General features: G+C 45.9%; 1 pseudogene; it reads right to left on the reverse strand.

The window, feature by feature from the left end:
* Window positions 1-258: 258 nt before the first annotated feature.
* Window positions 259-8,726, reverse strand: LOC143796527 (E3 SUMO-protein ligase KIAA1586 pseudogene; annotated as a pseudogene).
* Between the last annotated feature and the right edge of the window lie 2,495 nt (window positions 8,727-11,221).

Consider the following 11,221-nt stretch of genomic DNA (forward strand, 5'->3'; position numbering starts at 1 on the left):
TCAGAATTACAGCAATGACCATATAGCTGTTGAATGATCATCATGCTGAATTTTGGGGGCTTTTCGCACTCTCTGGTCTGTGGCAGTATGGTGTTTCTTCCGTAACCAGGATTTGACATATTTAAGCGGCTCCCAATCCGTCACAGGTTTCCCAAGTATCTTCACAGTCATCAGATGCGATATATTAGATACAGTGAGTGCGCTTCTCTCATGTGTACTGAACCCTCTTTCTGCCTCTGCACTACTAACAGCGATGACTCAAACTATTTTTTTGGCCTGCTGAATGGAAGGCGGCATAGAGCGATTTGAAAGATATCGGTTATCAACAAAGTCACGGAAATCGTTTATTGGAATCTGATATTTGACTAGCTGACTTAATTGTTCCAATTTGTGTTCCCCTTCTCGCCACGGTGACAATGTAACATCAGCTGTCCACGATTCAGGCTCAAGCAAAGAGAATAGGGACAGTAAATGTTTGTAGTGGTCCGCATTGTGTTCACGTGTGTCACTGTCCATTAGTCGACTATTTGCAGTGGAAAACAAGCGGCTTTGCATATTGTCTATGACACACTGAATTAAGAGCGCGCTTGGAAGGGCAGTATTTTTCTCACTGGATTCAAAAGGAATACTTTTAAATGGCTCGGCTTGGATAATCGTACCAGCCTGTACCTCATACTTTCCGGGACAATCTTTTAAGTTTTGAAGTGCCCTAATGCACCTGCAGAGAAGTCGGTCAGCTTTCACTACAGATACCTCCCTTTCTTGTAAAGCAAGTGATAAAAGTGCTAGTTCATCTAGAATATCAATCATTAAAGCTAGATCTTTTAAAAAAGAAATGTTAGCCATCTTTTTTGCCATTCCGATGAGAGACTTAGAGCTGGAAAAATGCTGGTACAAAGCTGGATATGCTCTCCACACTGCTTTGGCAGCACGGACACTACATGCCACCCACCGAGGTCCTAGAATTCGACCTATCTTAATAATCTCCAATTCTAAATCTGCTGCAATATTGTGGAGCTGAGAATATTGTTTGTTAGAAACATGGTAGATGCTGTAGATTTTTTCCAGAAACATTTTAAAGTGATTAACTTGAGAAACTGTTTTAACAGCATCATCAAGTGCAAGCTGTATTCTGTGGCTTAAGCAGTGCCATATGACTACATTTGGGAATTCTTTTTGAATTTTGGAAGCCACACCAGACTTAAGGCCCCGTCTCACATAGCGAGATCGCTAGCGAGATCGCTGCTGAGTCACAAGTTTTGTGACGCAACAGCGACCTCAGTAGCGATCTCGCTATGTGTGACACGTACCAGCGATCAGGCCCCTGCTGCGAGATCGCTGGTCGTGTCGGAATGGCCTGGACCTTTTTTTGGTCGTTGAGGTCCCGCTGACATCGCTGAATCGGTGTGTGTGACACCGATCCAGCAATGTCTTCACTGGTAACCAGGGTAAACATCGGGTTACTAAGCGCAGGGCCGCGCTTAGTAACCCGATGTTTACCCTGGTTACCAAAAAAAACAAACAGTACATACTCACCATCTGTTGCCCGTCAGGTCCCTTGGCGTCTGCTTCCTGCTCTGACTGCCGCCGTACAGTGAGAGCACAGCAGTGACGTCACCGCTCTGCTCTCACTGTACGGCGGCTGTTGTGGATTCTGTTTGTGGGCTCCCTCTGGTGGTTACTGCTGGTACTGGGTGACTTTGGTGGGTTGCGGCCTTTGGTTTCCACCTGTCCATCAGTGGCTGGGTGTTTCCTATTTTACCTGGCCTTTCTGTCATTTCCCTTGCCGGCTATCAATGTATTCAGATGTGCTCTGTTTGGTTCCTGCCTACCTGCTCCCAGATCTTTCAGGATAAGCTAAGTGCTGATTTTCAGTTGTTTGGTTTTTTGTCCAGCTTGCTTATTATGTCTCTATGCTAGCTGGTAGCTCTAGTGGACTGAGGTTCTCCCCATGTGCCATGAGTTGGCACATGGGTTCTTGTAATCTCAGGATGGTTTTTTTTGATTAGGGTTTTTTGCTGACCGCTCAGTCCCCTTTTGTATCGTTCTGCTTTCTAGTTTACAGCGGGCCTCAATTTGCTAAAACTATATATATCATCTCTATGTGTGTGCCTTCCTCTCATTTCACCGTCAATACATGTGGGGGGCAACTATATCTTTTGGGGTTCATTCCGCTGGAGGCAAGTGAGGTCTTTATTTTCTCTGCAGTGCTAGTTAGCTCTTAGGCTGGTGCGTGGCGTCTAGAACCAACGTAGGCACGCTCCCTGGCTATCTCTAGTTGCGTTTGTCAGGCGTAGGGCAGCGGTCAGCCCAGGTTCCATCACCCTAGAGCTCGTCCGTAATATATTTGTACTTTGCTTGTCCTGTGCTATCCCTAGCCATTGGGATTCATGACAGTATAGCCGGCCCACAAAGCGTTAATTGTTTGGGCTGAAGCAGGAGAAAGAGAAGTGTTTAAGGGAAATTTTTATTTTTTTTTTTCCCTTCAGAGTTTTGCTGCCTAGCCCTTAATTGCTGTCTAGCTGCTTCTTACCTCCTCTTAACCCTTGAATGGCTCTGATCTTAGCTGTTTAACATGGATGCCCAGAGTTTGGCTTCCAGCCTGAGTAATCTCGCGGCAAAAGTTCAAAACATACAGGATTTTGTTGTTCACACTCCCATGTCTGAACCTAGAATTCCTATTCCAGAGTTCTTTTCTGGAGATAGATCTACCTTCCTGAATTTCAGGAACAATTGTAAATTGTTTCTTTCTTTAAAATCTCGCTCCTCTGGAGACCCTGCTCAACAGGTCAAGATTGTAATATCTTTCCTGCGGGGCGACCCTCAGAATTGGGCATTTGCATTGGCACCAGGGGATCCTGCATTGCTCAGTGTGGATGCGTTTTTTCTGGCATTGGGATTGCTCTATGAGGAACCTAACCTGGAGATTCAGGCTGAAAAGGCTTTATTAGCCCTCTCTCAGGGGCATGATGAAGCGGAGATATATTGTCAGAAGTTTCGGAAATGGTCGGTGCTTACTCAGTGGAATGAGTGCGCCCTGGCTGCAAACTTCAGAAATGGTCTTTCTGAGGCCATTAAGGATATTATGGTGGGGTTCCCTACGCCTACAGGTCTGAATGAGTCTATGGCTATGGCCATTCAGATTGATCGGCGTTTACGGGAGCGCAAACCCGTGCACCAGTTGGCGGTGTCTTCTGAACAGGCACCTGAGACTATGCAATGTGATAGAATTCAGTCCAGAAGTGAACGGCAAAATTATAGGCGGAAAAATGGATTGTGTTTCTATTGTGGTGATTCAGCTCATGTTATATCAGCATGCTCTAAACGCACAAAAAGGGTTGATAAATCTTTTGCCATTGGTACTCTGCAGCCTAAGTTCATTTTGTCTGTGACTCTGATTTTTTCACTGTCTTCCAATTCCGTCGATGCCTATGTGGATTCGGGCGCTGCCCTGAGTCTTATGGATTGGTCATTTGCTAAACGCTGCGGTTTTAGTCTGGAACCTCTGGAAGTTCCTATTCCTCTGAAGGGAATTGACTCTACACCATTGGCTATGAATAAACCGCAGTATTGGACACAAGTGACCATGCGCATGACTCCCGTTCATCAGGAGGTGATTCGCTTCCTTGTACTTTATAATTTACATGATGTACTAGTGCTTGGTCTGCCATGGTTACAAACTCATAATCCTGTCCTGGACTGGAAAACAATGTCTGTGTTAAGCTGGGGATGTCAGGGGGTTCATGATGATGCACCTCCAATTTCAATCGCTTCATCTACTCCTTCTGAGATCCCTGCGTTTTTGTCTGACTATAGGGATGTTTTTGAGGAGCCTAAGCTCAATTCGCTCCCTCCGCATAGAGATTGTGACTGTGCTATAGAATTGATTCCTGGCAGTAAGTTCCCTAAGGGTCGTTTATTTAATCTGTCACTGCCAGAGCATACTGCTATGCGGAATTATATTAAGGAGTCCTTGGAAAAGGGACATATTCGTCCATCTTCGTCCCCTCTGGGAGCAGGTTTTTTTTTCGTGGCAAAAAAAGATGGTTCCCTGAGGCCTTGTATAGATTATCGCCTTCTGAATAAGATTACAGTCAAGTATCAGTATCCATTGCCATTATTGACTGATTTGTTTGCTCGTATTAAGGGGGCTAGGTGGTTCACTAAGATAGATCTTCGCGGTGCGTATAATCTGGTGCGGATAAAACAGGGTGATGAGTGGAAAACCGCATTTAATACGCCTGAGGGCCATTTTGAGTATTTGGTAATGCCTTTTGGACTCTCCAATGCTCCGTCAGTCTTTCAGTCCTTTATGCACAATATTTTCCGTGAATATCTGGATAAGTTTATGATTGTGTATTTGGATGATATTTTGGTGTTTTCTGATGACTGGGAGTCTCATGTTCTACAGGTCAGGAAGGTGTTTCAGGTTCTGCGGGCCAATTCTCTGTTTGTGAAGGGCTCAAAGTGTCTCTTCGGAGTCCAGAAGATTTCTTTTTTGGGGTACATTTTTTCTCCTTCTACTATTGAGATGGATCCCGTCAAGGTTCAGGCGATTTGTGACTGGACACAACCTACATCTGTTAAGAGCCTTCAGAAGTTCTTGGGGTTTGCTAATTTTTATCGTCGGTTCATTGCTAATTTTTCCAGTATTGTTAAACCTTTGACTGATTTGACTAAAAAGGGTGCTGATGTTGCTGATTGGTCTCCTGCGGCCGTGGAGGCCTTTCAGGATCTTAAGCGCCGGTTTTCTTCTGCTCCTGTGTTGTGTCAACCAGATGTTTCACTTCCTTTTCAGGTTGAGGTTGATGCTTCCGAGATTGGAGCGGGGGCGGTTTTGTCACAGAGAAGTTCTAATGGCTCGGTGATGAAGCCATGTGCATTCTTCTCTAGAAAATTCTCGCCCGCCGAGCGCAATTATGATGTGGGTAATCGGGAGCTTTTGGCCATGAAGTGGGCATTTGAGGAGTGGCGTCATTGGCTTGAGGGTGCTAAACATCGTGTGGTGGTCTTGACTGATCACAAGAATCTCATTTACCTTGAGTCTGCCAGGCGTTTGAATCCTAGACAGGCTCGTTGGTCGTTGTTTTTTTCTCGTTTCAATTTCGTGGTTTCATACCTGCCAGGTTCAAAGAATGTGAAGGCAGATGCTCTTTCCAGGAGTTTTGTGCCTGACTCTCCTGGAGACTCTGGGCCTACTGGTATCCTTAGGGATGGGGTAATATTGTCCGCCGTATCCCCAGACTTGCGACGTGCATTGCAGGAGTTTCAGGTGGATAAACCGGATCGTTGTCCACCAGAAAGACTGTTTGTTCCGGATGATTGGACCAGTAGAGTCATCTCCGAGGTCCATTCTTCTGTGTTGGCTGGTCATCCTGGAATATTTGGTACTAGAGACTTGGTGGCCAGGTCTTTTTGGTGGCCTTCCTTGTCTAGGGATGTGCGTACCTTTGTGCAGTCTTGTGAAGTGTGTGCTCGAGCTAAGCTATGCTGTTCTCGGGCCAGTGGGTTGTTGTTATCCTTGCCCATCCCGAAGAGGCCTTGGACGCACATTTCCATGGATTTTATTTCTGATCTCCCGGTTTCACAGAAAATGTCCGTTATCTGGGTTGTGTGTGACCGCTTTTCTAAGATGGTTCATTTGGTGCCCTTGCCTAAGTTGCCTTCCTCCTCTGAGTTGGTCCCTTTATTTTTTCAGAACGTGGTTCGTTTGCATGGGATTCCGGAGAATATCGTTTCTGACAGGGGATCCCAGTTTGTGTCTAGATTTTGGCGGACGTTTTGTGCCAAGATGGGCATTGATTTGTCTTTCTCGTCTGCATTCCATCCTCAGACGAATGGCCAGACGGAGCGAACTAATCAGACCTTGGAAACTTATTTGAGGTGTTTTGTTTCTGCTGATCAAGATGACTGGGTTGCTTTTTTGCCACTGGCCGAATTTGCTCTTAATAATCGGGCTAGTTCGGCCACGTTGGTCTCTCCTTTTTTTTGTAATTCGGGGTTTCATCCTCGTTTTTCCTCTGGTCAGGTGGAGCCTTCGGATTGTCCTGGAGTGGACGTGGTGGTGGACAGGCTACATCAGATTTGGAATCAGGTGGTGGACAATTTGAAGTTATCTCAGGAGAGGACTCAGCAGTTTGCTAATCGCCGTCGCCGCGTGGGTCCCCGACTTCTTGTTGGGGATTTGGTGTGGTTGTCTTCTCGTTTTGTCCCTATGAAGGTCTCTTCTCCTAAGTTCAAGCCTCGGTTCATCGGTCCTTATAGGATCTCGGAGATTCTTAACCCTGTATCTTTTCGTTTGGATCTCCCAGCATCGTTTGCTATTCATAATGTGTTCCATCGGTCGTTGTTGCGGAGGTATGAGGTGCCCGTTGTTCCTTCGGTTGAGCCTCCTGCTCCGGTGCTGGTGGAGGGAGAATTGGAGTATGTTGTTGAGAAGATCTTGGATTCTCGTGTTTCCAGCCGCAAACTCCAGTATTTGGTTAAGTGGAAGGGTTATGGTCAGGAGGATAATTCCTGGGTGGTCGCCTCCGATGTTCATGCGACTGATTTGGTCCGCGCCTTCCATAGAGCTCACCCTGATCGCACTGGGGGTTCTCGTGAGGGTTCGGTGACCCCTCCTCAAGGGGGGGGTACTGTTGTGGATTCTGTTTGTGGGCTCCCTCTGGTGGTTACTGCTGGTACTGGGTGACTTTGGTGGGTTGCGGCCTTTGGTTTCCACCTGTCCATCAGTGGCTGGGTGTTTCCTATTTTACCTGGCCTTTCTGTCATTTCCCTTGCCGGCTATCAATGTATTCAGATGTGCTCTGTTTGGTTCCTGCCTACCTGCTCCCAGATCTTTCAGGATAAGCTAAGTGCTGATTTTCAGTTGTTTGGTTTTTTGTCCAGCTTGCTTATTATGTCTCTATGCTAGCTGGTAGCTCTAGTGGACTGAGGTTCTCCCCATGTGCCATGAGTTGGCACATGGGTTCTTGTAATCTCAGGATGGTTTTTTTTGATTAGGGTTTTTTGCTGACCGCTCAGTCCCCTTTTGTATCGTTCTGCTTTCTAGTTTACAGCGGGCCTCAATTTGCTAAAACTATATATATCATCTCTATGTGTGTGCCTTCCTCTCATTTCACCGTCAATACATGTGGGGGGCAACTATATCTTTTGGGGTTCATTCCGCTGGAGGCAAGTGAGGTCTTTATTTTCTCTGCAGTGCTAGTTAGCTCTTAGGCTGGTGCGTGGCGTCTAGAACCAACGTAGGCACGCTCCCTGGCTATCTCTAGTTGCGTTTGTCAGGCGTAGGGCAGCGGTCAGCCCAGGTTCCATCACCCTAGAGCTCGTCCGTAATATATTTGTACTTTGCTTGTCCTGTGCTATCCCTAGCCATTGGGATTCATGACAGGCGGCACACAGTCAGAGCGGGAAGCAGACGGCAAGGGACCTGACGGGCAACAGATGGTGAGTATGTACTGTTTGTTTTTTTTGGTAACCAGGGTAAACATCGGGTTACTAAGCGCGGCCCTGCGCTTAGTAACCCGATGTTTACCCTGGTTACCCGGGTGCTGCAGGGGGACTTCGGCATCGTTGAAGACAGTTTCAACGATGCCGAAGTCGTTCCCCTGATCGTTGGTCGCTGGAGAGAGCTGTCTGTGTGACAGCTCCCCAGCGACCACACAGCGACAAAACAGCGACGCTGCAGCGATCAGCATCGTTGTCTGTATCGCTGCAGCGTCGCTGTGTGAGACGGGGCCTTAACTCCCCAACATGGCACTAGCCCCATCAGAGCAAAATCCAATTAAATTTTCTTGCATATACTGCTGGTCAAAGCCATTCTCCTTCAAGCAGGCAAACAGGGCATTGGTTATTGAGTCAGCACTAGTACATTCAAGCTCCTTTAAATCTACAAAGATGTTAACAGGCTCTGGAGCATCGGGAAGCTCACAACGGATGTAGATCACAAGCACACTTTTCTGTGACACAGTTGACGATTCATCAGTTACAATGGAAAATTTAGACCTGAAACTAATTATTTTCGAAAACAAAGACTTCCTCATTTCGGAGGATATATGCTGGATTATTGTTATAGCAGTCTTCCTAGAATGAAGGCCTACTCCAAGGTCCACACCAATGGTTTGCAACAGTTCAACGTGCCCTTGTATGTCAGACATAGGCCGATTATGCAGCGCTAGGCTATAAACAACATGAAAAACATTTACAGTGGAATCCAATGCCTTCTCATGGACCCGGTCAAGTGCCTTTACTAGTGCATCATTTTTAGCGGTATTAACAATTTCCTCTGCTTTATTATGAGCTTTGGACATTGCATGTTCTCTAATTTTTTTGCGAAAAGAGGATTGCTGGTTTTTTTTCAGGGTTCCACATGGCTTCACTGAAAAAGTCTTCCACTCCTCAGAAAGATGACACGATTTGGCCCTTTCAGCTCCTAATGAGCTTCCAACTTTACTGCACACAGTACACCCCAGTTTTCCATCCTTTAGTTTGACCCATGGATGCAAGTTTGTGAAGTAGTCAATTTGTTTTTGTGACCAACATGGAACACTAAGCGGCTGGGTCTCTAATGAAGCATCAGAAACTGAACTCTGACCATCCACGATGCTGCTATCATGTATAGCTGAAGCAGTGTCATCATCAGAATGATCACATAGAACGTCAGCAACACCATGTACATCACTGCTAATCTCACTTATGACATCCGATTCAGCTACTACATTTCCCATGTCCTTCTAACATTATCATCTTGTACATCACTGTCCAGTTCATGTAAAGCGTTGGCACCACATGAATCAGTGTTCTGGCCAATGTTAACATTGGTACCATGAACAATATTGCCACAAGTTTCAGATGCTTTATTGGCATTTGAAGTACTAGCACCAATGTTCACTTCCTCAATTCTTCCCTTCTTGTTTCCAGTGTGGAAAAAAGACAAAAGTGTAGATTATCTCTTCATTTTGTGTGTAAATGATTCAAAAGGTTTGGTCAAACCTTGAGGCGTCTTCTATAAAGTCAATGTGGCGTCCACTGTGTTTGGAGCCAGTAGCTTTACAGTTGGTCACTAAAAATAAACAACATTCTGGGATGTATCAAGACAACTATTGAATCTAGATCAGGGGAGGTGATTTATCCCGCCATTGCTTTGCCCTGGTCAGACCTCACCTGTATACTGTGTACAGTTCTGGGAGCCTCAATTTAAGAAATACATCAATATACTGGAGCAAGTCCAGAGAAGAGCAACCAAGATGGTAGCAGTGCCCCCTAATAGCCACCACACTGCCCCCAATAGTAATAGTGCCCCCCTAATAGCCACCATAGTGCCCCTTAATAGTCACAACAGTGCCCTCAATAGTCACAGCGCCCCCTAATAGCCACAACAGTGCCCCAAGTCACAGTGCCCCCTAATAGCCACGGCAGTGCCCCCAATAGTCATAGCGCCCCCAATAGCCACACTGCCCCATGCAAAAAAAAAAATGTTTGAACTCCCATACTTACAAACGGCGCTCTCTGCAGTCTTCTCCTCTCTCTCTGCAGTCTTCTCCTCTCTCGCTGCAGTCTTCTCACTCCCTGTAGACAGTATTCTCACTCCCAGCCGCAGCCTACGAGGTGCCGGAGAAAGCTCCCTGCACGGAACGACGTGTACAGTGACGTCGTCACGTCGTCCCGTGTAGGAGGCTCGTCCCGGAATCGCAAGCTGATAGGCTGCTGCTGGACGGAGGAACCCGGCGGTGAGGTGAGTGAACTTTTTTTTCTTTTCTTATCTTCTGCCGCGATCGGGTCACACAGCCTGGAGGACCCCTTCTTCCACGATCGGGTCCCGCTCCTCCCGGGGTGAACAATCCCCACCAGCAGCACAGCAACCCGTCCGGGGGCGGTCCGGAGGCGGTCCGGGGGCGTGGTAACCATTTTCAATTACCGGAACGCTGGCAGATAGAAATTTTAGTAAACGGCTGCCCCGTACCGGGTCGTACCGGCTGAATCCCACCCCTGCATAAAAGGAAAGAGCAAACAAATGATTCCAATGATAGGGATAGTGAAAATGCTCTTAAAGCAACAGACAAGAAGCCCCATAATACAGAGACAAGAGAATGTTTCAGATGTAAGAAAAAGGGACATTTAAAGAAAAACTATGTGGAAAGCATATGTACTATATGGAAAGTAGAACAACAGAAATTACACCAAAAGGAGAATAAACAGAAAGTAAAAAGCACAATTTCTAACCCACAAGCAGATCACTGGAATGGTACCTTTAAAGTAACTGATAAAGAGTCATCGTCAGGCTGGTTTCTTGACTCAGGAGCAGCAAGTCACAAGACTAGTGATAAAAGCTTCTTTACTGAACTTGATGAAAATAAGAAGGAAGCAATTTATCTTGTAGAATGAGAGTAAAATAACCTCAGAAGGTATTGGACAAGGAATGCTAATCTGCCCTGATAGATTTGGGCATAATTCAAAGTTACTAGTAAAGGATGTGTTATATGTTCCAGGACTAGAAGGGGGATTGTTATCCGTAAAGCGCCTGACAACCAAAGGACGTACTATAGAATTCAAAGAAGATAATTGTACAATCCTAGCAAGAGATAAGGTAATAATTAATGTTAAAGCAGGTGAACAATTACATCATCTAGATGAATTAAAGGAACAGATGAAGTTATGTACACATGATCACAAGAATTGTATTCACATTTGGAATAGACCTCTAGGCCACAGACATCGTGAGAGTATAATGGCATTACAAAAGAAGAATTTGACAAAATACCTATTGATATCTGATTGCATAATTACCGTAAAATGTGAATTTTGTATAAAATCTAAAGCTACAAGAGAGTGAAACAAAAAGCACAAGACCACTTGACTTGGTACACACTGATGTATGTGTACCCATGAAAGTGACCACATCAGGGAGTAATAGATATATGGTGACCTTCATAGATGACTACTCAAGATACGAATGAACTTGATAAAGAACAAAAGTGAAGTTTTTGAAAAATTAAAAGGCTATGTGACAAAGTCAAATAACAAGTGTTAGGGGGTCGAGTTCCCTCTGCACAGGGGGAATCTCGGGCCATCACCGCTGCGGTCTCCCATTCTTCTTCTGCCGCAGTGGAGCCTGCTCAGCGGAGACGTCGGTCCCAGCGTCTTGCTCAGTCCCACTCTGTACAAAGAGTTACTGCTGCTTTTCCTGCTTCTGCCATTGAAGTCAGTGCTGGGCAGCGGCGAG

Source organism: Ranitomeya variabilis, chromosome 1 (genome assembly GCF_051348905.1).
Source record: "Ranitomeya variabilis isolate aRanVar5 chromosome 1, aRanVar5.hap1, whole genome shotgun sequence".
NCBI lineage: Eukaryota > Metazoa > Chordata > Amphibia > Anura > Dendrobatidae > Ranitomeya > Ranitomeya variabilis.